Here is a 26,437-nt window from a genome sequence, read left to right as displayed (position 1 = left end):
ATGTGGTATGTGTAATTCAAATAGTCAAGATCACAAAGAGCATTTAGAACAAAATAAGATTTAGTGATAAGGTTAACTCATCTACTTTAAGGAAGGATACTCATTAGAATTAATCTGATGTAAATGATCAGAGTCACCAATCCCTTATACTGCCTCCAAGTAAAAAAAGTTAAATGTTCTCAAAAAGATATCGGGTACTGCTTACTTAAAAGAAATGTTTAATGTTACTCTAAGACCATAATCATTAAACCGTATGGTAATGGAAGAGGTGGTGGTATGCATTTATATAAGTATTAATACAAAGTTCATGCACCAGAGAATTTATTAGGTCAATTTTTAAAAATATTACTTTCAAAGATGCCCAACGTCTTTCTACATTTACAAAAAGGCTTATATAAATAAAACATTCCAAACTTGTTTTATAAAGTAAGCAAATTTGTTTAAAGTTAATTATTGTAGAGATTTATTAACACTATATTTGGCAAAGTTAGAAGGGGAACCGCAAAAGATTTAAAAGCAGCTTTAAAAATATTCCCACATGATTACGGTAAATGCATGCACAGCTTTTGAAATGAGAACTTTGTTCTTTTAAATAAAATGGCAAGTTAATTGTTCTTAATAATATATCATGGGGAACCACTGACTCTCTGAAGGTTAGTAAGCAAGAATTGAAAAGATGAATATAAAATATCGATTTTGACAAGCACCGATTAGCAAAGTCAGTCCATGAACTACTGCAGGAGAGCACAAGAAACACAAGGAGGGTAACCCATGATATTCGTAAATTTATTCATGACATACATATTAGAAACTAATGCTGTGTTTGGTAGAGCTTATGCATAGCTCTTTAAGAGAGATCTTTCTTTGTTAAATAAATATTGTATTTTAAAATCACCATACAAGAAGATAAAAGTCAATACTGATTCTGAAAATGAACGCGGACAAGGACTCAAGAGCGGCATAAATGAAAAAGTCAAGGATTGCTAATGAGATTGTGGAAGATTATTTTTCTTACTTAGAGTTTTCTAATGTGCTAGATCGTGGTATGTGATTAAGAAGCCAGACCTTCAGGCTGCAGCTTTTAAAGTATGCACGTATACAGATGGCCAATAGGCACATGAAAAGATGCTCAACATCGCTAATTATCAGAGAAATGCAAATCAAAAACTACAGTGAGGTACCACCTCACACCAGTCAGAATGGCCCTCATTAAAAAGTCTACAAATAACAAATGCTGGAGAGGGTGTGGAGAAAAGGGAACCCTCCTACACTGTTGGTGGGAATGTAAGTTGGTGCAACCACTGTGGAAAACATTATGGAGTTTCCTTAGAAAACTAAAAATGGAATGTATGATTTAGCAATCCAACTCCTGGGCATATATCTGGGCAAAACTATAATTAAAAAAGATACATGCACCCCTATGTTCATAGCAGCACTAGTCATAATAGCCAAGACATGGAATCAACCTAAATGTCCATTGACAGATGAGTGGATAAAGAAGATGTGGTACATACATACAATGGAATATTACCCAGTCATAAAAAAGAACAAAATAATGCCATTTGCTGCAACATGGATGCAACTAGAGATTATCATTCTAAGTAAAGTAAGTCAGAAAGAGAAAGACAAATACCATATGATATCACTTATATGTGGAGTCTAAAATATGACACAAATGAACCTATCTGTGAAACGGAAACAGAACAGAACAGAAACAGACATAGAGAACGGACTCGTGGTTGCCAAGGGGGAGGGGGTTGGGGGAGAGATGGAGAGGGAGGTTGGAGTTAGCAGATGTAAGCTTTTATATCTAGGATGGATAAACAGCAAGGTCTTACTGTATAGCACAGGGAACTATATTCAATATCCTATGATAAACTGTAATGGAAAAGAATATTTAAAATATGTATATATGTATACCTGAATCACTTTGCTGTACAGCAGTAATTAACACAACTTTTAAATCAACTATTCTTCCAAAAAAAAAAAAAAAAAGATAAAGCATGCAAGTATATACAGTCCTATGGGACTGCATCCCTATACCTCATTGGTCACCATCTTGAGGTGTTCCCTGGGCAGCAATCCCCAAATCTGGGGCTCAAGATGAGTGTCTAAGCTCCTGTCTGGGAGATACCTTCCAGCTATAGTGAGGCAGAGGGAGAGGCAAAGATGACGGTGCACTAGCCTACTTCCCTAAGAGCACATCCACGTCCACAGGGCCCTACGGGTGTGCCCGACCCTCAGGCCAGAGCTCCAGGGCCGGCAAAGAGGCCGCCTTCAGAGAGAGCCTGTGGGCGCCTCCGACTGCTCTCTGCGCACTGCCCTGCCCCGGGTGGTAGCATGCCAAGAACCACCTCGCAGATTGCCACGCCCACGTGGGACCCAGGAACGCAAGCCACGCTGGCCACCAGAACCCGGCGATCAAGTAGCGCCCCCCACCCGGCCCGGCGGCCGTAGACTAGGCGCCAGACGCACGTAAAAGCTCCAATCCGGGGATCGCGGCCCCCGGAAGCGGCGAAGGGCGAGCGAAGATGGCGGCCGCGAGTCTGCACCGGAGAGTGCCAGCAGGCCCCTAAATGCCGCTCAGATCAGATGCCTACCCCCGCCAACACTCCAAACAACCAAATGGGCCTCCCCCACACCAAGTCCGGCACCCTGGATTGGCGCTTCGCCCGGGGCCTTGGGGCTGGTGAGTCCGAGCGCGTGAGCCCTTCAAGAGCCACGGCCCTAGAGCCTCATGGAGCGTGGGGTTCGTGGACACAGCCCTGTTGGTTTTCAACACTGCGTGTTTTGAGCGCCGTCTCTCAGGTGCAGGTGTTAAAAGTGGCGGGTGCCCCATGTGGGGTTCAAACCCTTTTCTCCTCAGTGAGCAGCTGTGGGTCTCCACACAGGGGTGGCGGAGGCGGGGCTGGTGGGGTTTGCGGCGAGACTGTGACCCAGCCTCTCTTACCTGCTTCGATGTGGACCGTAGGAGTGGCTCAGCCAGTTTTTACGTATTTTCAGAGGATGTTGTTCCATATGTAGTCATAGACTTGTTGTGTCTGTGGGAGGAGGTGAGTTCAGGGTCCTGTAAGGTCGCCATCTTGAATCGGAAACTTGTCAATCTCTTAATTGAAGCCGGTTATCTACCTGAGACTTGAGCGTATGTTGATGAAAATGATAATTTTAATAATCTTTGGTTCTTCTGAAGGGTTTTCTTCATTTACCAAGCAAATGGGAGTAGGGAAAAGCTGTGACAATCTGTGAGAAGTTTATCATATTATGGGTTCCATGTCCTAACTTCCTTTAAAACCAGGACTCATCATAAAATGATTACGTTATTAAAGGAGTCCATCACACCAACTCCATGAATCTTTCCCCAGGGATATAAGCTTCATAAGTGAAATCAATAAGCTGATGAGAGTATGGCTACATGCCTAACATGTTTTTATAATTTTTCAAAACTTCCACTTGTGGGAATTACTTATGATCTATTGTTATCTCAGCCTCCAACTTGAAGAGTCAAGAAAGTTGAAGAGCAAATTTTTCAAGAGGTAGGATTACCTTAAGAGAACATACGTTCAACATTTGTTATAAGAAAGTCCAACATCTGTCCCAGTGGTTCTCATTTCTTGGGTTTAAGGAATCATGATTATAAACATGGCAGTGAAAACCAAGCATTATGGTATATTTAGAGGCTGAAGGCAAAGTGCCTTGAGATTACAGTGGTATCAATTATAGTCTTCTTTCAACAGTCTGACATAAAAGGTGGAAGTAAATTCTCTAAATTAGTAATTGATGAAAACAATATTTGGATTCCCCCCACCCGGTGGCTTGTGGGATATTAGTTCCCTGACCAGGGGATTGAGCCCAGGCCCTCGGCAGGGAAAGCACGAGTCCTAACCACTGGACTTCCAGGGAATTCTCCCTTTTTTTTTTTTTTTTTTTTTTTACTCACAGTATTCCTCCTAAAATTTGTCTCAGTAGAACCATGTGTCCTTCACGGTTATAAGATAGTTTTGTTTGTTTGTTTCACTGGAAGTTGTGCTTTAAATGTCATATTCCAATACATACAGAGTCCACAGGGTGATGAATGTTCAAAACTGGATTCTCTGACACGTTCAGCTCGTCCCCATGCTTTTGCCTTCTGGCTTTGATTCTTAGTTCTATACTCTCTTCACTACCCTTTCTTTCTGTCAGCCCCTAGAGCTCTCTGTGCTTTTTAATTTTTTGGTTCCTGCTGAAAAGTCTATCTTGTAGCCTGGGTTGTTAGTCATCCTCAGTCACTTCTTATTCTGTCATTGCATAGGGGGTGGGAGAGAGGGTTTGCAGATCTTGAAAACCGAGGGGGAAGGAACAGAAACCTCCCTGATGTCATTCTCGCAAAGTGAAGAACCTGAAAGACTAATTAGTAGTATTCCTTTACTATTGCAGATAAAGATTGTCATTTATTTCTTTATTATGTTGATTAATAAAAGTTCTGGTGATATAGCATTAAAAATATCTATCTTTCCCTAAGGAGCTTTTATTTACTTTTTTTTTTTTAATGTTGGAAGAATGTCTCTAATCCACCCTGGGTTGCGTTACAAAAGGCCCCTTTATAACCTCCTTTGATAATGTTGGTCTCTATACTCTTGGGTTTTCCTCTATTACTCTAGCCTTTGTGGGTATAAGGCTATAGAAAATAGTCACGTAGGGGTGGGATAGGTTTTTGGACTTGCTTAGTCTTACTACTGATGCCTGCCAACCCACATATTTTAGTTTGCTTGACTCTTACTTTACTAAACTTCTCAGATGGCAACTGCTTATCTGGAAACAACTTTTTACCTGTCACTATATTTTACAAATCCTATGCCGTTCTTGGCTAGGCTTCCCTTCCCTGTAACTAGGTTTCTATCCATTCCCATTCCTGCCATTGGCTTTAGCTCTGTCCTAGTGGTTGAATATATTTTCTCATATGGTTCTTCAAGTACTTCTATAACATTTAATCTTTTGGATCAAGATAAGTTCTCAAGACAAGAGAATGAGAACATTAAAAATAGCCTTGATTTTGGAATCTAGTACATGCAAATACAGAACCAACACTTTTTTCCTTATAAACCAAGCTTGAATTCTTTGGTGATGGTAGTGGACAGCATGTGTCTGCAATCTTTTCTGGTGATGAAACTTTTATTTCTTATTGGAAACTTTTTCTGTGATTAAGTGAGGATAGCTCTCCCCTTTCTGGCCACAGAGGGACAGGGAACATGGCATAGATCAGGCAAATCAGAGTAACGTATCTCGCGGGCCACTTTGATTGTTCTGCCATAGGCATGTGACCTACTCAGGCTGATCAGAGTCTCTCAGGTTTTTCTTTCTTTTTTTTTTTTTCAGCTATGAGTGTTTGTGAAAGCTCTGAAAAACAGAGCCATTAGCCTGTACGTGTGGGATATAGGGATTACCACTGATCATCTTATTTATTCTGAAGAAACCAAAGAGAAAGCCAGTAGAGACAGGAGGTTCTAAGAGATGGCCAAAGAGGTAGTATCCTCTATGTAGCCATGTTTGAAACCCCAGGACCTAGCTACCTTTCCAAACTTCCCGATGGTATGAATTAATACATAAATGCCTTTTCTTACCAAGCTATCTTGAGTGGGTTTTCTACTACTGGCAATCTAATGAGTCAAATTTGACATTGTAACACACAAATTGAACCACTTATAGTGTTATTTTCCATCTGAAACCAGGGAGTTGTCTTGCTTCAGATAAAGGAATAATATAGGAGACATGAATTTGTATCTGAACTAACAAAGATAAAGAATCCAACATAGCAACAAGGAGAATAAAGAAACGTTTTTTCAAGAGACACATACCACAACCACAGAGAGGTATTTCTATATGCATTTTCCTAGTGACTCTACTTGTTACATAACCAGGGAAATGGAAGAATTAACTTCATTTAGTGGGGCAAACTAGGAGGGTCAGAATCTTTCTAGGATTAGATACTCAGATTTGAATGGACAGGGAGGTAGAGAAGTACAAGGAAGAGAAAATGTGGAACCAGCTGGATATTAGTAAGAAATTCCAGTCTATTACATAGACAAATACTTAGAATAACCACTTTTATTGGCTATAATGGCTTTTAATATGTTCCATGCCCTATGCACACCACATATCTCTATTCCTTGTAACGAGTCTACAAGTATTAATAATTCTATTTTATAAGAAGGAAACTGAGGCGTAGAAAGTTGGTGAAGGCCATAGAGTTAAGGGATAGAAGTAGAGTTTGAACTCATATCTTTTGAATTTTAAAATCCAAAGTTTTGTTTTTCTTGCTACACCAAACTACTCCCTTGAAACAGGGACACCGAAGAGTGCAGTGACTGTCAATACAGTGACTTCATCAGGTTCCAGCAGAAAATCTCGAGGTGGGCAGGAAAATCATTGAAACGGCAATCCTACTTTTGGCTATCTCCTTCAATTAAAAGAATATGTCTGCTGAAAGGTGATCAGCATAGTTTCCTAGTTTAGGCAACGGACTGTGGAGCCAGCCTTCCTGGATTCAAATTATGGCTCCAGCACTTGCTAGTTTTGACATCTTAGACAAGCTATTTAACCTCTTTGTGTTTCAGATCCCCTAGTTTTAAAATGGAGCTATTAATAATATATGCCTCTTAGGATTATTATAAGAATAAAATATGTTAATGTTGGTAAAGTTCTTAGCACTGGATGCATAGTAAGTGCTACATAAATGTTTATTAAATAAAATAAAAGCCAGAAGGCGTAAGTGTTGTGGTTTAATATTAGAGTGTTTTTATCTTTGAATTGGTTCCTCCAGGTCAGGATTTCTCAAGTTTGACACCATTTTCTTTTTTTTTTTTTTTAATGGTAGAAGTATGTAATACTTTATTTTTTTGACACTATTTTCATTTTGGGCTGGATTATTCTTTGATGTGGAGGCTGGCCTGTGTAACGCAGGATGTTTAGCAGCACCCCTGGCCTCTACCCACTAGATGTCTCCAGACACTGACCTCTACCCACAAGTTATCTCCAGACACTGACCAGTTTCCTAATGATGAGTGGCGAAATTGTCCCCTTTGAGAATCATTGCTCTATAAATAAGAATTAATAGCTATAAATCTTGGATTTATATACAGTTATTTGTACTTACAAAATTATAAAGTGGAGCCAATGACTATGTGTCACTACTACTACAGATGTTTCAAAGTCAAAACTCAGAATCTTGTTAGAAAAGTTCTTAAAGGAATGAGATGTTGTCACCAGTTTGCTATAAAGCCTGCTGAAGTTCATCACTCTTTTCTAAATATTGTTATTTCTGTATTTGGTGTCCTCTGGTCTTTCCATTTCTTTGTGCATTTCCCCTCTGTGCCCTTCTCTGTGTAGCAACACCACATGTCTACCAGCAGGTGGTATCCATGAATAATGGGATCTACATCCTTTCCTTTGCAGGCATGCTCAGATACCTCTCCCACGTTGCTGTGCTAAGGCTTAGATGCAGAGAGTTCTGTAGGGGTATTCTAGTTCTTTCCTCTAACTGGGGGAAAAAAAGTTTTCAAATAGAATTTTGCCCTTCCTAATTGTGAAGGCTGCTTGCTAAACTTTATAGAGCAGCAGATACTATGTATGTATAACTCTGCGATACAAGTTGGATGCCATTACTTGTAAGCAGAATATTAGAGGCATTTGCTTTGCAAGATATTTAGAATCCTACTTTGGGTACCCAGATTGTGTTATTTCAATCTCCTTCACTGACCACAAATTACTGCATCCACAATGCCATGTGTCAATATGGGGACTGGCTTAAGCAGATAAAAAAAGAAGACTGAATATCTTTACCTACTGCATTTTAAATACCCATAAAAGCACACTGTATCCTCTATTTGTATATCACAGTCATACCATTGAAGCATTCCAATTCTAGTAATGAATTATAATCGTATAGAAATGAATCAACATTTTCATATGCCACAGGGTATTTAAAGGTATCCATTCATTATGAAGACTCAAATTTCAGGAAAATGTATATTAGATAGTAATATTGTAGATTATAAAATTTTAGGATATTACAGTTTTGTCCTTTCTCATGCAGCAGTCTTGAGTCTACCAAATTTGACTTCTCTGGATTTTAAATTCTGATTCTCAATTCATCATAGGGGAAACTACATCCCCTTTATTGTATTGCCTAAATAGATCAGACCTGCTCTTTGGAAAATGGATACAGTAAAACTTCAGAAATAATATTGTCATTTCTGAGCCAAAAAGGTAGAATTAAAAGCAAAAGTCTTTCCGGGAAGCAAAGTGAAGATTAATAATCAAAGAAAAGTTGAAGGGTAGGATTCTAAATTAATTTAATTCATCTGACACTTTGGAAGGATTTTGCTGTTTCACTTCCCTTGAGCCACTTCTATACTGGTTATAGAATCAGGTTGAGCCAATCATTTCCTCCAGCTTCTCAATCTATATCTGGCCCTGTTTTCCAATCAATATTGGTATTAATCTTGTAGAGAGCTAAAATGACTGGTTCAACTGCCCCTTGGTTTGATCAATTGTTAGGTATAGATCTAGTGTTAGAGTTCTGTTCCTCATGAAATTATGATCAAACAAATGATCCCCTAATAGAACTTCGACAGCTTAGTAATAATAGTAAAATTAGTAAAATAAAGGGATGCTTTATTAACTAATATGCACCAGGAAATTTTAGACATATTTTTATTTTAAAAATTATTAGAAGTTTGGAAAATACTTTTTTAATATTGAGTTTTACTTTTCTGAAAAATTTTGTGTTTATGTCCATTGCTGTTTTTTTCTCTTTGGTTGTTTGACTTTGTTCTTATTGATTTACAGAATCTCTGTCTCTCTCCCACCTTAACCCCTGCCCCCATCTTCCAATGTCTTATTTTGTTATTTGTAATATCACAATTTCTTTTTTGTGTGTTATTTTAAAAACAATTAGAGTTAAATTTTATTTTCCCCACAATAAAAACAGTTACATCTTCTTCAGTATTAAATAAATAATACATCTCTAACGTATTAAAATGATACATACAAATATAAGAAACTTAAGATCTCCTGAAGTCTCACCATCCCTAAATAAATACCACTAACATTTTAGCTCGGCTTTTAATGCATCTTTCGTGCATTCATTCACACCCACAGACATATAATTTTACATATAATTGGATCCTATAACTTTCCCTCTTTCTCCTTCCTTATCACCCCCATTTCCATCTTCTATAATTCTAGGTAAGGCACGTTAATAACCTCAGTCTTCAAGTCAGCAATGACATATCAAATCCTCCTTATGCTTTGAAAATCTGACTGTCTCTTCTGTGACTAGCTGAAGAAAATTCTCTGCTTTTAAATGTTCATGTGATTTGGTCAGATCCACCTCGATATCTGCCTGTAACATAACCTAATCACTGGAGTAAAATCCATCATATTCAAGGTCCCAGGAATTATAGAGGGCATGTGTAGAGCGGGGTGGTAATTCTTGGGGGATATTTTAGAATTCTGCTTACCACAGTCTGCCATCTGACTCCCAAAACTTCAAGCCCCTGTCAAATGCACAACACATTCATTCCCTCCCAAGGATTCCGTGGGTCTCTCTCGCCATTACAGCACTGGGTCAAATCCAGAATCTTCTCTAAATCTCATTATCTCAAAATCTCAACATTTAAGTTATCTAAATCACATGCAAATGAGGCCCCTGGGTATAATCCTTTAAGTGTGACTCTTGGGGCACAATTAATCTTTGTGTGGACCTGTAAAGCTAAAAGGCAACTTGTATAAGCCCAACACCCAACACTCCCTACATACAATTGTGGGACAAGTATAGGCTAACAAATTGTAGGCATTCTAAATCAAAAAGAGCAAAAATGGAAGATAAAAAAGAATCATTGGTCCAATGCAGTTCTGAAATTTAGCCAGGGAAACTGTAGCCTGAGTTCCTTGATAAGGTTTCAGGTTGGGAATAATCCTTCACAGCTCTCTGCTCTGCTCCTGAGCTCTCATTTGTGCTCTGGAGTGTCTTGGTGATGCTCTTTCTGCTTTGGGTTTTACCCTGTTAGTCATATTTCCTTTTTTATGAAAGATAGCATGTGCAGGTATCTGAGTAATTTTATCAAGCTGCTTCCTTCCAGTAGAAATTGGGCATCCAACAGCTTCCTTTCTTTTTGTATTCTCTCTGTTCCTTTAAAATTTTCTCATGAACTTTTATATTTTACATTTATTTTTTGCATTTATATTTTTTGAGGAACATTGTTCTGTAGTTTTTGGTGATATCTTTGTCTAATTTTTGATATCACAATAAGGCTCACCTCATAAAATAAGTTGGGATGTATTTCTTACTCTTCAATTTTTTGAAAGATTGTGTGTAAAATTGGTATTTCTTACTTAATTATTTTGTAGAACTCACCAGTGAAGCTGGTTTTCTTTGTGAGAAAGTTTTCAAATATGGATTCTGTTTCTTTAATAGGTATAGATTTATTCAGGTTATGTATTTTTTCTTGAGTAAGCTTTGATTATTTGTGTCTTTCAAAGGATTTTTTCTTTTAATCTAAGTGTTCTAATTTATTGGTGTAAGTTGTTCACAATGTTTATAAGATCTGTAGTGATTTCCTTGCTTTCATGCCTGGTACTGATGATTCGTGTTTTTCTTTTTTCCTGACCAGCCTTACTAGAGGTCTTCAATCTTATTGATCTTTTTAAAGAACAAATTTTGATTCCATTAATTTTATTTATTGGTGTTCTGTTTTCAGTTTTGTATTTATTATTTCCTTTCTTCTGCTTGCTTTGGGTGTAATTGACTGTCCTTTTTCTAGTTTATAGTGGAGAAGTTTGGATCATTGATTTGAGACTTTTCTTTCTTTCTTTTCCCCACAATGTATACGTTTATTAAATCATCACATTGTACAAACTGAAGAATCATATTGTATAACCTAAACATATATAATTAAAAAAAAATTTTTATTAGCATATAGTTGATTTACAGTGTTGTGTTAGTTTCTGCTGTACAGCAAAGTATATCAGCTATACATATATATATATCAACTCTTTTTAAGATTGTTTTCCCATATAGGTCATTACAGAATATTGAGAAGAGTTCCCTGTGCTATATAGTAGGTCCTTATTAGTTACCTGTTTTATATACAGTAGTGTATATTTGTCAATCCCAGTCTCCCAATTTATCCCTCCCCCCTCCACCCCACTTTGCCCCCCGGTAACCATAAGTTTGTTTTCTACATCTGTGAGTCTATTTCTGTTTTGTAAGTAAGCTCATTTGTACCTTTTTTTTTTTTTTTAGATTACACATATAAGCAATATCACATGATATTTGTCTTTCTCTATCTGACTTATTTCACTCAGTATGACAATCTCTAGGTCCATCCATGTTGCTGTAAATGGCATTATTTCTTTCCTTTTTATGGCTAATATTCATTATAGATAGATATATTCCATTATACACACACACACACACACACACACACACACACACACCATATCTTGTTTATCCATTCCTCTTTCGATGGACATTTAGGTTGCTTCCATGTCCTGGCTATTGTAAATAAGTGCTGCAGTGAACATTGGGGTGCATGTATCTTTTTGAATTATGGTTTTCTCTGGATATATGCCCAGGAGTGGGATTGCTGGGTCATATGATAGGTCTGTTTTTAGTTTTTTAAGGAACCTCCATACTCTTCTCCATAGTGGCTGTACCAGTTTACATTCCCACCAACAGTGTAGGAGGGTTCCCTTTTCTCCACACCGTCTCCAGCAAGTATTGTTTGTAGACTTTTTAATGATGACCATTCTGACCGGTGTGAGGTGATACCTCATTGTAGTTTTGATTTGCATTTCTCTAATAATTAGTGATGTTGAGCATCTTTTCATGTGCTTTTTGGCCATCTGTGTGAGACTTTCTTTTCTTATATAAGCATTTAATGACTAAAATTTCCTTGTAAGTATTGCTTTAGCTGCATCCCAAAGATGTTGATGTGTTGTGCTTTTATTATGAATGGTTCAAAATGTTTTCTAATTTTCTTTGTGATTTCTTGACCCATGAGTTGTTTAAATGTAAGTTGTTTAATTTCCAGATATCTGGAGCTTTTCTACATTTATTGTTTTGGTGATTTGTAATTGAATTCCACTTTGGTCAGGGACATACTATATACAATTTCTATCTTTCAAATGTTTTAAAGATTTATTTTATGGCTCATCATATGGTCTCTCTCTACGTACATTTTATGAGCACTTCAAAATAATATTCATCTTCAGTTATTGGAGGTGGTGCTATATAATTGGCAATTAGGTTAATGTGGTTATTTTCCCCCTAGTTTTATTGAGATATAATTGACATATAACATTGTGTAAATTTAAGATGTACAACGTGATGATCTGGTATACATATATATGTGAAATGATTACCACAATAAGGTTAGTTAACATATCCACCACCTCACCCAGTTACTATTTAGGTTGATGTGGTTATTAGTGTCATTCAGTCTTCTGTGTCTTTGCTGATATGTATTCACACCTTTACCATTTTTGGTTTTTAAATTTTCTTTTTGTAGATTCAGTTGCTCTCTAGAGTATTTTTCTTTAGTACTTCTTGTAGTGCAGCTCTGTGAGCTATAAATTCTCTGTTTTTGTTTATATGAAAATTTATTTTATCTTGGAGTTTCTCTTCCCAGGTTATAGAATTCTTAGTTGACAACTTTTTTCCTTCAGCCCTATGACTATGTCATTTCAGTATCTTCTGGCTTGGAGAGTTTCTGATAAGTCATCTGTTATCTAATCATTGTTATTCTGCATATAATGTGCCATTTTTCTCTGCTGCTTTCAAGATTTTCTGTTTATCTTTGGCTTTCAGCAGTTTGAGTATGATGTGTCTATGAAGAGCTCTTATTTTTATTTTAAAATCTTGCTTGGAGGTTGTTGGGTTTTCTGGGTATGACACTAAGTCAAGAAAAGCAGCAACCTCACAGATCTGGCTCCATATTGTCTACCTTTCAAGAGTAGATTTCCTTTGTGGTCTCTGTTAGCTTTTCCTTCCTTCCATCATGCTTACTGTAGTTGTTAACAGTGATTTGGGCAGTTTATACTTTGAATTTTGGTTTTACTTCTCTTTGGTTCTTACACTGGCATGATTCCCCCTTTATACCAGCTTCTTTCCCAGGTCTGAACTCTGATTTCTGGAACTTTACCTAGTAAAGCTCTGTTTTATTTTGTTTCATTTTTCACACTGCCATTTTCTTCCCATTGCCAAGTCCTTCTAGGACTCCTACTAACTTATAATAGGTTTTGTCTTTATACATTCTATATTTCCTAATACTTTTTAAATATTTTCTATGCCTAAGTCAATATCAGGCTCCCAATTTAATAACTTTTATTTAAGCTGTATCTTTTTGTGGTTTAACTTTTCATTATGTTTTAAATTTTGTTAGATTTTTTTCTATTCTGTTTCATATTCTTATTTTATATCTTTAATTTACTACACATATTTATTCTGTGGTGTTGATTCAGTAGTTACAGTGTCTGATGGCTTTGGGAGGGAGGGTCTCATCCCAGTGTTGTTGTGATAAATGACATGTCTCTATGCAGGGCTCCAGCACCACTGTCTCTTTTAAAATGATGTAAATGCCTGTCCCTCCTGAACTTTGAACTACGAGTGACAAAACCCAGCACTGGTCTATTCTGTAAAAGAATATAAGTGCCCTTTACAGAGGTGCAATGTAGTACTTGTTTCCTTGTTTGAGCCACACATAGAATCCTAGATAAATATATAATACATGTTTTAAATTCTATTATTGGTGGTGACAGGTGATTTTGATCAAAACTGGATTAAATAGTCATACTTAAGTGGTTTTTACTTTTAATCAGAGTTAAGCAGAAGCAAATGACAATCTCATTTATAGTCAGAACAACAGAAAGGAAATTAGCTCCTCATCTAAGACTTTAGGAAATAAAGCCAAGTAATTATTGTAGGAATAGGGATGAAGTGTCAGTTCCTGTATTGTCCAGTATTTTTTCTCCTGCATAATTATTCTGACTTAGAATGCTCAATGAGCTATAGACACAAATCTTTCTTGGAGGAAGCAAGCTTTAATTTGTTTGTAGTTTATTTCGGGTTCCCATTCTTGGAAAGGAAAATGTGTCAATTTATATTTTCAAGTTTCCGATCAAATTTATATGTATACAAGTTACTATCAATATAGATTTTATATTCTTTGTAATTTGTCTTCTTTTCTATACAAATAACATCAAAATTTGCCTTTACCTTGGTCAATAAATCACATTACATTTTACAAGTATCTTAGAAAAAAAATGCCCTACAAAAATCTTTTTAATCATTAAGGCATTTTCCTTTAATTTAATGGGTTGGATAAAACAATATACTTGTTTTATCCATGAAATCTAGGTCTTACTTTTGGTAATATTGCTTGGTAACTCTTAGCAGTATTTTAAATTCCCTGAGTTACAGTTTCCTCATTGTAAAATGAGAAGGACCAAGAAAGAAAATCATTAATGTCCCTAGTAATTTTAACTTTCTGTATTAGAGACAGACTTATTGAGTGTAAAATAAGTAATACAGACTTAATAATAATACAGACTTATTGAGTGTAAAACACCTGTGACTATTCTCATTTCCTTTCTAGCTTCTCACATACTTTCTAATTCTTTTTCAGTGCCCCAGAGATCCAAACTGTTCTTATTCCTTTTCTGAACTGTAGCCCACCTAGACTAGTGACTCTCAAATTACATACTTCAAATCTCTGGGTGCCTATAGAGTTATTGGAGTTGTAAAGAAAATGTAAATCCTTAAATGCTTCAAATATTTCCTATTGATTGAAAGTGGCTCATATGTATGCACTTTAATTTTTCAAATACAAGTAGATGTTCCTGTGATTAGTAAAATTAAAATAATTAATTTTAAATATCCATTAAATTAAAGGAAAATACCTTAATGATTAAAAAGATTTTTTTGCAGTGCATTTTTTCCCTAATGGATGTATATAAAATTTAATTTATGATTTATTGACCAAGGTAAAGGCAAAAGTTTTTTTGTCATTCTGCGTTTTCTGAACAATGTATAATTAAAACAAAACTAGCCTCATATGGAGATATTTGGAAATTTTGGTTTTTGATAATGTCAGGAATAACCATTCTTATACTATTTCATTCTATTTTTTTTTTCAATATGGGTTGCTTCTGAAAATAAATCCATATGTCAGTTTTTGGTAAGCCTTCCTGGAAAATTACTATAGGAAAAAAAAGGTAACAATTTGATATCTACTCTGTGCCCCATGGCACTTTATATGCGCCTTTACTTTTTTCACTTTTGACCTTACATTTAATTGATTATGTCTGTCTTCTTCACTGGATTATGGATTACTTGAAGATAATAATTGTTGCGTACTTACCATTGATTTCTCCCTTGACATCTAACATGTCATGGTGCATAGATAGTAAATGCTTAATAATCAGCAGACTGGGAAGCTGCCAATAGATCAGAAAGAGTGAGCAGTCACCTGTTACTGAGAAAGCAGGAGTGACCAAAGGACAAGTCTCCTGATTATTGATTTATCATTCAATAAAGTTCAGTATTCTGGGCTACCTCAAGAACCATCCTGATACTCAAGGAAATCCAAAGACCTGCGTAGATTCATCTATTTCTTGTGAGTTTTGTGTGATCAGTTGATTAGATGGGAGAGAGGTTGAGTCTGCCTAGGGAAGGTTAGACGTCAGGAATTTGTTACATTTGTTTAATACTTTACAGCTTTCAAAATGCTTTAATTACTGTATATTTCGGTCAGGTGTTACATGTATATTTTGTATGAAGCCTATATTTACATATTTCTTGGCTAGATTGATATCTAAGAAATTAGGGGTGTTCCGGAGGATTCCTTGGGTCTTTGATGATGCCAATATCCTAACAACAAGCCTAAATGTAGTTCCAAGAAGAGTATAAAGGGAATACTCACTGAATGATTGAGTGATGGTTTAATGAAAATCAGGATGACTGAGTTAATGTTTTGTCAGATATCCAGAATATCTCTAGAATCCATTCTTTTTCTTCCAGAATATCTGCCTACTTTATGACCTGGTTTATTTTATAGTTTACTTAATGGTGTCTCTTCCTCTTATGTATGTTCTCTTAACAAATCCATTTCTCACATTGTTGCTAGTCATTCTTTTAAAGACAGACTTCATCATTTCTGTCACCTGTTTGGAAACCTCCAATGGTTCTCACACCCTGGAGAATAAAGTATAATTCTGTTAGTATGATGTGGGGAGATGTAGTCAGGATTTCTCCAATAACATTTTGGATGATCTTTCTGAGTTGCCTAATTAAAGGATTAAGGGACTTAAGGTCTCCTGTTCCCAGTGGGAGAAACTGCTGGTATCTCCAGATGGTAGGCACCTGGCTTTTCTAGTACTTTTCTGAGCAGCTGGCACTTAAGTTCAGGCTTTTAGATGTGAAAGAAGTTTATTTCAACCCACACTCTACAAAGACTAGCTCAGCTCGTGCCATAAGAAAATAAAGTCACTGTGGGAATGGGGCAGGGAGGGAGAAGAACAGTCACATGGCAGGCCCTGCTGCACCCTGTCTCCAGGGAATATCTCCAGAGGATGTCATAGCATGCTGTGAGATGGAGAATCTTTGAAACCATTGCATTTCTGTCCCTGAGTTTCAGCCTGTATCAAACCCTCCGCAGTACTGAAGGAAAATGAGATTCTTGACCATATACTGCAAATATGCCTTTCTCCCTATTTTCATGCTTTTTTTTCTGTTTTATTCCAAGCTGTTTGCTGTTCCTCCCATATTCTGCACATTTGTACTTTAATTACATCTGTTCACAGTATCTTTTGTAGCTTATTTGCTAGGCAGTCCTACAGCCTTTGGTCAGTATAACAATTAAACAGAGCTGTTCCATAGAGCTATTGGTTGTCTACAACAGTAAAATCCCATTCCAATTCATTTTCCTTCCAAGGAAGCAAAGTCTGTTTTTTCCTTATCTAAAAAAAATTGTCTTTGTAAGCATACCAATTGGTTGATGGTTTAACCATGAAAATATGATTTATTTACACTGACATGGGCAACCATGTTAGTGGGAGAAGAAACAGGTCTGCAGTATCACAGAGTTCTAAATATGAAAGTTTGAATTTGCATGTTTATATAAAACTCCAACCCTTCTTGTTTGATATATATTTTTTATTCTAGCAGGTTTCTACTCAGCTTTTACTGAGTTGTCTATACAAACTGTCCCCCAAGGTGGTTCCCAGAACTGCCTACTTACATGTTCAAATTAGATTTATAATTCAGATCATTGAACTATCATGTCATTATAAAATAAGGAGTAATTGAATCTTTGAGGATATTTTGTCTGAGCCCTATGCATTCCTTTCTTGCTAATAATCCTTATGCTAGATGATTATTATCCAAGTGTCTGCAAATTATATTATGCTTCTTCGATCAAAATTGTACAAAAACTCAGATATTTACCTTCCATTGTATCTTATATAGATGCCAACAAAAAAATCCACGGAGTATACTCAGTGTTAAGGATGGGGTGTGAAGTGACTAGTTTGGCTGAAGCATGAATTAACTGTATGAGAGGATAAGAATAAGTATAGAGACTATGGTAGGCAGAATTTTAAAGATGGCCCCAAACATTCCTGTTTTCTGGTGTACACATACCTTCTTCCAGTTGTTCAAATGCAAATTTTGGTACACTTGTGAAGATATTTTACAGATGAATTAAAATCCCAAATCTGTTAACCTTAAAATAAGCAGATTATCTTTGTGGTTCTGACCTGACCTTCAAATCACTTAAAAGCACAGACTTTTCCTTAGCAGATTGAAGAAGAAGAGGTCAAAAGATTCAAGGCACCAGAAGGATTTGATGTGCCATTGATGGCTTGAAGATGGAGAGAAAGGAATGAAGGAAGCCTCTGGGAGCTGGATGACAGGCAGCAAGGAAATGGGAACCCCAGTCCTACAATTGTAAGGAACTTAATTCTGCCAATAATAAGAATGGACTTTGAAGTAGATTTTCCCCCAGAACCTACAGATAAGAACTCAGCCTACCTGGCACTTTGGCCTTTGGCACTATGCCCTGAGCAGAGAACCTAGCTATGCCTGCTTCAGGCTAGACTTTTGACTTACAAAACTGTGAGCTAATGAATTGATGTTGTTTTAAGACACTCGGTTTGTGGTAATTTGTTACTTGGCAATAGAAAATGAATGTAAAGGACATTGCACTTATTGGAGTGAGAGATAATAGCAGCTTGGACTATGGTGATGGGCAGTGGAGATAGAGAAGAAAAGAGACAGAAGTAAGAGATATTCAGGAGCTAAAATTGATATGACTTTGTGACAGATTGGGGAATAAGGGAGATGGGTTAGTTAAAGCAGGTATCTGGTTTGTCACGGTTCATGGTTTGTCACATGTTGGAAGACCACCATGCTAATTGGATTATGAGAAAGTGGTGTGCATGAATTGGGCTTTAAATGTGTAGAGTTTGGCATGCCTTTGAGACAGTTAACAGGAGATGCCAAGTAGGCAGTTGGATATGAGTCATTGGTATATTGATGATAAGTAAGGTCATGGGCATGGTTGAAATCACCTATGGAGAGTATTGCATAAGAGGGTGGAACTTCAAGAATATTAATATTTAATGGCCAAGTGGTGGTCGGTAAGCTCACATAGAGACAGAAAGACAATCAGCTGTGGAAGTAAATGAAGTGTTGTGTCATGGACTCCAAGAAAACAAGTGTTTCAAGGAAAAGAGCATTGTCAGTGTGACATGCTCCTAAGATATCAAGTGAGAAACATTCCTCTTGAGATTAGTCAAATGAGGTTTATTGGTTACCTTAAAAAGAGCTATTAACATGAAGTGATGGAGGCATAAACCAGACTGGAGTGAGATGAAAAGTGAGGGTGAGGAAAAGAAAACATTAAGTATTAAAAACTCTGAAAAAGTTTGCTTGTGAAGGGAAGAAGGTCAGGAAGTGGCTAGGGATGTTTGTTTTGTTTTGTTTTCTTTTGTTTTTCTGTAGGAGACACTTAACATATTTAAAAGCCAACTGGAAAGAATCAGGCAAAAGCAGTTGTTAAATATGCAAGAGAGAAAGAAGAATAGATAATGCAGTTTCCTAAGAAGATAGAGGAGACGAGATCCAAAGGACACATGGAGGTTACGTTCCTTTAGTGTAACAGGAATGAAGGGATATTGATATGTTCTCATTTGGACAGGTGACAGGTTTACATATTAGGAAAAATGAAATTAATGGAGTCCCAGCTTGATGGCTTCTCTTTCCTCCAAAAACTATGAAGCATTGTCATCTGTTGAGAATGTGGGGAGAAAAGGTGGCATTATAGGTGTGAGGAGGAGTGGATAGGGTCTAAAATAGTCATTGTGGAAAACGGGGGACTCGAATGTCCAGGTAGTTTGTGAGGAAGCTTAAGTGTCATAAAATTAATGAAGATTTTCTTTTCAACTTTTCAGCAGCTGTCACCCTTTACCTTCTCTTACTCTGAGGTAAAACTAATCTATGATATCTTCTTCCCTTGAAATACCACGATAGAGATACTCTCACTGTATGATAACCATCTGTTAGCATGTCTTGTTCCTCCATTAGGCTGTGAACTGCACAAGACCATTTCTGATGTCTTAGTTTCATTTATCTTTGTACTCCAATACTTCATCAAATAATGAAAACAAAATATTATTATTAGAACCTGGCAAAAAATAATAAAAAAAATAATAGTAATTTTAAAAATTGAAATATTATTGACATACAGCATATTAGCTTCATGTGTACAACATAGTGATTCAACATTTGGATACACTGCAAAATGGTCTCCAAGTAAGTGTAGTTACCATCTGTCACCATACAAAGGTAATACAATATTAATGATTGTATTCTCCCATGCTGTACATCACATGGTGATGACTTATTTATTTTATAACTGGAAGTTTGTATCTTTTGATCCCCTTCCCCCATTTCGCCTCCCCCGCAACATCCCTCTCTTCTGGCAACCACCAGTCTGTTCTCTGTATCTGTGAATCTGGGCTTTGTTTTGTTTTATTTGTTTGGTTGGGTTTTTTTTTTTTTTTTTGATTCCACATATAGATGAAATCATGCAGTATTTGTCTTTCTCTGTCTGACTTATTACACTTAGCATAATATCCTCAGGGTCCATCTGTCTTGTTGCAAATGGCAGAATTTCCATCTTTTTATGGCTAGGTAGTATGTATTCTACTGTATTTGTATATACCACATCTTCTTTATCCATTCATCCATCAATGGACACTTGGTGGTTTCCATATCTTGGCTATTGTAAATAATGCAATAGCAAACATAGGGACGCATATGTTTTTCTCAAATTAGTGTTTTCATTTTCTTTGGATAGATACCCAGTAGTGGAATTGCTAGATCATATGGTAGCTCTATTTTGAATTTTTGGAGGAACCTCCATTCTGTTTTCTGTAGTGGTTGCACCAGTTTACATTCCCATCAACAGTGAACAGAGTTCCTTTTTATCTGTTATCTTTGCCAACACTTGAGATTTCTTGTCTTTCTGATAACAGACATTCTGATAGGTTTGAGGTAATATCTCATTGTGGTTTTGATTTGCACTTCCCTGATGATTAGTGATATTGACCATCTTCTTGTATGCCTTTTGGCCATCTGTATGTCTTGTTTGGAAAAATGTCTATTCAGATCCTCTGACCATTTTTTAGTAGGTTTTTTTTTGTTGTTATTGAGTTGTGTGAGTTCTTTATATATTTTGGTTATTAATCCCTTATCAGATATATCATTTGCAAATATCTTCTGCCATTCAGTAGGTTGCCTTTGGTTTTGTTGATGATTTCCTTCACTGTGCAGAAGCTTTTTAGTTTGATGTAGTCCCATTTGTTTATCTTTGCTTTTGTTGCCCTGGCCTGTGGAGTCAGATCCAAAAAAGACTGATGTCATGGAGCTATAGTAATTTTTAAGAATGGAAGTTAACCATTATTGAACACTAACATGTGTAACTTCTTTCACTTTTCTAAGTACATTTTAATTTTCTTATTTATAATTTAATTTTGTCCTTATAACCACCCTAATTTGTCTATTTAATAGATTAGGAAAGTAAAGCTTAGAGAGGTTAAATGACTCCATGGTGATACTGTTACTAACTGGAAAACTCTTTGGAATCCAGGTCTGCCTAATTCAGAACCCCAAGTTTTTGAGCACTGTCTTCTGTTGTTTCTCTGTGGTACTTATTTATTTAGTAAGATTCTCCTATTTCAGGATATGTTTTTAGTGAATATTTAGAAAATTTTCTTTCTTAACCTGTTGAAGGGAAAAAGACATTACAGAACAAAAATAAATTCATTTATTTATTTCATGTAGATGGACTTTATGTCGAGAGCTCTATTATAAAAATACTGCAAAAAAAAAAAAAAATTGTTGTGGGAACATCCCAACTGTCTTAGTCTGTTTTGGGCTGCTATAACAAAATACCACAGACTGGGTGGCTTATAAACAACAGAAATTTATTCTCTTCTGGAGGCTGGAAGTCCAAGATCAGGGCACCGACATGGTCAGATTCTGGTGAAGGCCATTTTGTGGGTTGCAGATTGCTGACTTTTAGCTGTATACTCATGTGGTAGGAGGGCTAGGGAGTTCTTCCAGGACTCTTTAATAAGGGCACGAATCTCGTTCATGAGGGCTCTGGTCTCATGACTTAGTCCCCTCCCAAAGGCCATCTCCTAATACTGTCACCTTGGGCATTGGGTTTCAACATATGAATTTTGCAAGGACACATTCAATCTATAGCACCAACCAGTAATATCAATATCACCGTTACTGCCTCGTATAAGAAGAACATAAAGCAACTTAGTTTGGCCAGGCATGAGTATCTGCTTAGATTATTCATTAATAAAATGGGAAAAAAAGAGAACAAAATGAAACTTTGATTCCAGGGCATAAAATGATCCCATAGTTATTGAGATAAAAATTGGATTATCTCAGAAGCAGGTTCTAAGATTAATTTGGAAATGGTTTAACACATTGTAGAAATGTAAGCAGGTACCCAATCCAAATTAAATGACAAAATGGCAGCCTTGTTGCTTTTGTCCATTGTGCTGTTTTTAAGGAAAACATACAGAGAAAGAAAGATGCAAGGATAAAGAGTACAATTTAGGAATAAATGGAAACTCCTTATATGTAAATCATTCCTGGGCTGATCATGCAGTCTACATCTTATGGGTCATTTTCTTTCTTCTTTAAGCTGTTTGTTGATATCAAAGAGCATTAGATGAAAGAATGAAAAGGAGAAAGCTCCAGTCATTACATTTTGTCACTTACTAACAATCAAAGACAAAAAAAACCCCCTAACTATGATGATGTTTAGTAATCTGTGAATATGACTTCTCCCATAATACTTACATGCTCTAACACCATAAACCAGCATTCTCAAATTTAGAAAAGTTTATCCCAAATATATATCTATCCATCTATCCATCATTGTCTATCTAAAATCTTTTTTATCTACTGTAAATTTTTTAAATTAATATTTTTGAATTTGTATATTTAAATCAAATATATTACATAATTTCAGATCAGAATGTCATGAAATTCATGGTATATCTGTATATGTATATATTTTTGAATTTAATATTTAATAATATTGCCTTAAAAGCAAATTTCACATATATACCATTTAACAATTAAGGATTTTATTTTAATTTAGTTTAAATTCTATTTTTTGGAGAAATGCATTAGCATTAGTAGCAAAGAGTAAATTTAAAAATGACACACTATTTTTGGTTAGGAATTGAATCTATGTTATAATGTAGATTAAAATATAATTGTAGTTGAGACTAAAAATATATGAAAACTATTTTTAAAATCTAACTGATATGCATGAGTTTTATACATAAAATAATTGACTTGATTATTTGTATATGTTCTCTATATTGTTTATGATGGATGAGATATATCAGTAAAGATGTTTTTGGAATCAAGTAACAGAAAATCAATTCAAATTGGTTTAAAAGTAAGGAGATTTATTTACTCACGTAACTGGAAGACAAGTGGTGAAATGCATTTAAGTATTGATCCAGTGGCTTTGGCTTTATTTTTTACAAATCTCTTTTTGTGAGGTATTTGTATATGTATTTGCATACAATAAAATACAACCATTTTGAAGGTTCTGTTTGATGAGTTTTGACAAATGTATGCATTTGGCTACACTCCTCATCAAGATAGAACATTTTCTTTACTCCCCCAAATTCTTTGGTGGCCTTTGCATTTCTATCTCCAGCCGTAGGCAGCCACTAATCTTATTTCTAGCATTACAGACTAGTTTGCCTGTTGTAGAATTTTATAAATTATCAGTCATGGCTGGCTTTTTTTTTTTTTTGCTTAGCATAATGCTTTTGAGATTCATACATGTTGTTGTATGTATTGGTATTGTGTGTATCCGAAGTCCATGCTTTTTAATTTCTGAGTAATATTACATTGTAAGAATATACCACAATTTGTGGTCCATTCACCTGTTGATGGACATTTGAATTGTTGCCATTTTGGACCATTATGGATAAAGCTGTTATGAACAATTGAGTATAAGTCTTTGTGTTGGCATATATTTTCAGTTTTCTTGGGTAACACTAAAGGAGCGATTGCTGAATTTTATGGTAAGTGTATGTTTAATTATTTTCCAAAGTGGCTGTACCATTTTAGAATCCCACTAACAATATATGAGACATTAAATTGTTCTACATTCAAGCCTATACTTGGTACTGTTAGACTTTTAAATTTTATCCTATTTCAGTCATTTCTAAGTGGTATCTCATTGTGATTTTATTTATATTTCCATGATGAGTAAAAATACTGAGAATCTTTCTAGAAGCCTGTTGGCCATCTATATATCTTTTTAGTGAATGTCTAAAACTTCTGATATTTTCTACTGGTTTGTTTGTCTTATTATTGAGTTTTAAGAGTTATTTATATATTCTGGGTACCAGTTATGTGGAAAATGGTTAATCTAGTATGCCTGAGTTGCTCAAACCTTGCATATTTCTAAAAAGGGCCTGTTTACATTTTTGGCCTTTGGCCAGCTCTTGGGAATTGAGCTCATGGAATGCTGACTGGTAAGAGTGTTTTGCACACTTAGGGCCTTGAGCCATACGGTAACAGTTTGTCTGTATAGTTTACACAAATAATGTGATTTATGTTGAACACCTCATTTTTCTTGGAATTAGATAGAAATAATGGTTGTACTACATTTATGAATGTACTAAATGCCCCTGAATTACACACTTCTAAATGGTTGATTTTATGTTATGTGAATTTTACCTCAATAAAAAAAATAGCAATTTTAATAATAGGCAAAGGATTTGAATAGACATTTCTCCAAAAAAAAAACCATATAACTGGCTATTAAGCATATGAAAAAATTCTCAACATCAGTAGTTATTAGGGGAATGCAAATCAAAACCATGATGTGATACTACTTCATACCCACCAGAATAGCTATAATCAGAAAGACAGATAATGACAGCTGTTGGTGAGGATGTAAAGAATTTGAAGCTCTCCTGTATTTCTGGTGAATATGTAAAATGGTGCATTTCCTGTGGAAATCAATTTAACAGTCCCTCACAAAGTGAAAAAGAGATTTATCATGTAGTCCAGCGATTCTGCTCCTCGATATATACCCAAGAGAAATAAAAACCTATGTCTTATTTGTGCATGATGTTTACAGTAGCATAATTCATAATAGTCAAATATTCATCAACTGATGAATGGGTAAATATAATGTATACCCATTCAATGAAATGTTATTCTACAATAAAAAGAAATTAAGAAGTAATATGCATTACAACATAGATAAATCTTTAAAGTAATATTCTCAATAAAAAAAAAAAGTCACAAAAGATGATGGCTTATGTATTTACATTTATATGAAATGTCTAGGATAGGAAAATTTATAGAGATATAAAATAAATTAGTGGTTCCTCAAAGCAGGTGGAGGTGGGGCTGGGGGTTTAAAGAGGAATAGATATTTACTGTTAATGGGCATGGGATTTCTTTCAGGGAGGACAAAATCTTTTATTTTTAATCTATTGGGTTGGCTAAGATCTTATGGAAAAACCTGAACGAACTTCTTGACCAATCCAATATTTTAAAATAGATTGAGATGATCATTGCACAACCCTGTGAATATACTAAAAATGTTGAATTGTACACTTTAAGTAGGTGAATTTTATAATATGCTAATTATTTATCAATAAAGCTGTTTAAAAAGCAATCATTGTGGTAGCTGGTATCCTTCAGTTGAGTTATAAACCAAGTTGTGACTAAGTCATGAATATATTCATTATATAAGTGATGAATACCTCTATGCATACACACCAGACACAACTTGAAAACCCTTTTAAAACAAAATCTAAATACTTATTGCCTACACTGACAAAATATAAATGGAAATACTGCATTATTTTGTCTAACACTGTAAACACCTACAGAATCTTTTGTAAGCCATTCTAAAAATAATCAGTAATTTGCTCTAGAGTCTCAGAAACTTTTCTTCTGAGAGACAACATTAAATTAAACATATAAAAAATTTCTGTATAATATAATTGATAAAATATCTCATATTAGCAGTGGGTGAGACCCGAAAGGAGTAAACCATGCCCATTAGCTGTTTGATATAACTTCTCCAAGTTTTCCCTTCCTCATTTATAAAATGTATACCATAATAATACCTGCTTTAGAGAATCATGAAAATTAAATTAGATAATGCATGTAAGTCCTCAAATAAGTATTAGATATTATGACAGCTCTTATTATTATTATTGCTTTTTCGTTTTTTATATTTTATATATATATTTTTCAGTGTCTAAGATTGGCAGTCCCTTAACGCATAGGATTATCTAGCACTCCAAACTTTCTGGAACAGATTCTAAAGGATCAGATACTTTCTCTTCTATATTTAGGGTTGGTAGCTTGGTCAAGAGATGGGGGTTGTTTAAGAGGGAATAACATAAATTCTTTAATATAATGTTCCTATGGCCTTTGTGGTCACATGCTGTGAGAGTCACATTTTACCACTGGAATCTTGGAGCTCCACTTTATTTTCAAAGTCTTGAGTTCTCAAATTATGTACAAAAGAACTGGAAATTATTCATCATCCTATGATATGAAGATAAAACCCCCAAACTCTGTGGCAACCAGTTCTGAGGACACACAAAAGAAGTCTGATTAAACAGTGAGCTGCTATTGCAAAATTCGGAAGCTATTTGTTTTTTCCATAACACTCCTTGTAATTGTGTGTATTGACCACAGTACTGAGCAACTCGATTTTTCTTTACTATTGCAAAGTGAATTCCTCGCTAAATATAGAGGTACGTCTTTATTGTGTGACATTCTTCCACCCAAGATACTTCTCAGTTACTCTTCAGG

The sequence above is a fragment of the Eubalaena glacialis genome, chromosome 8, assembly GCF_028564815.1.
Source record: "Eubalaena glacialis isolate mEubGla1 chromosome 8, mEubGla1.1.hap2.+ XY, whole genome shotgun sequence".
NCBI classification, from domain to species: Eukaryota; Metazoa; Chordata; class Mammalia; order Artiodactyla; family Balaenidae; genus Eubalaena; species Eubalaena glacialis.
The sequence above is the reverse complement of the archived record's forward strand: the minus strand, read 5'-3'. Positions refer to the sequence as shown.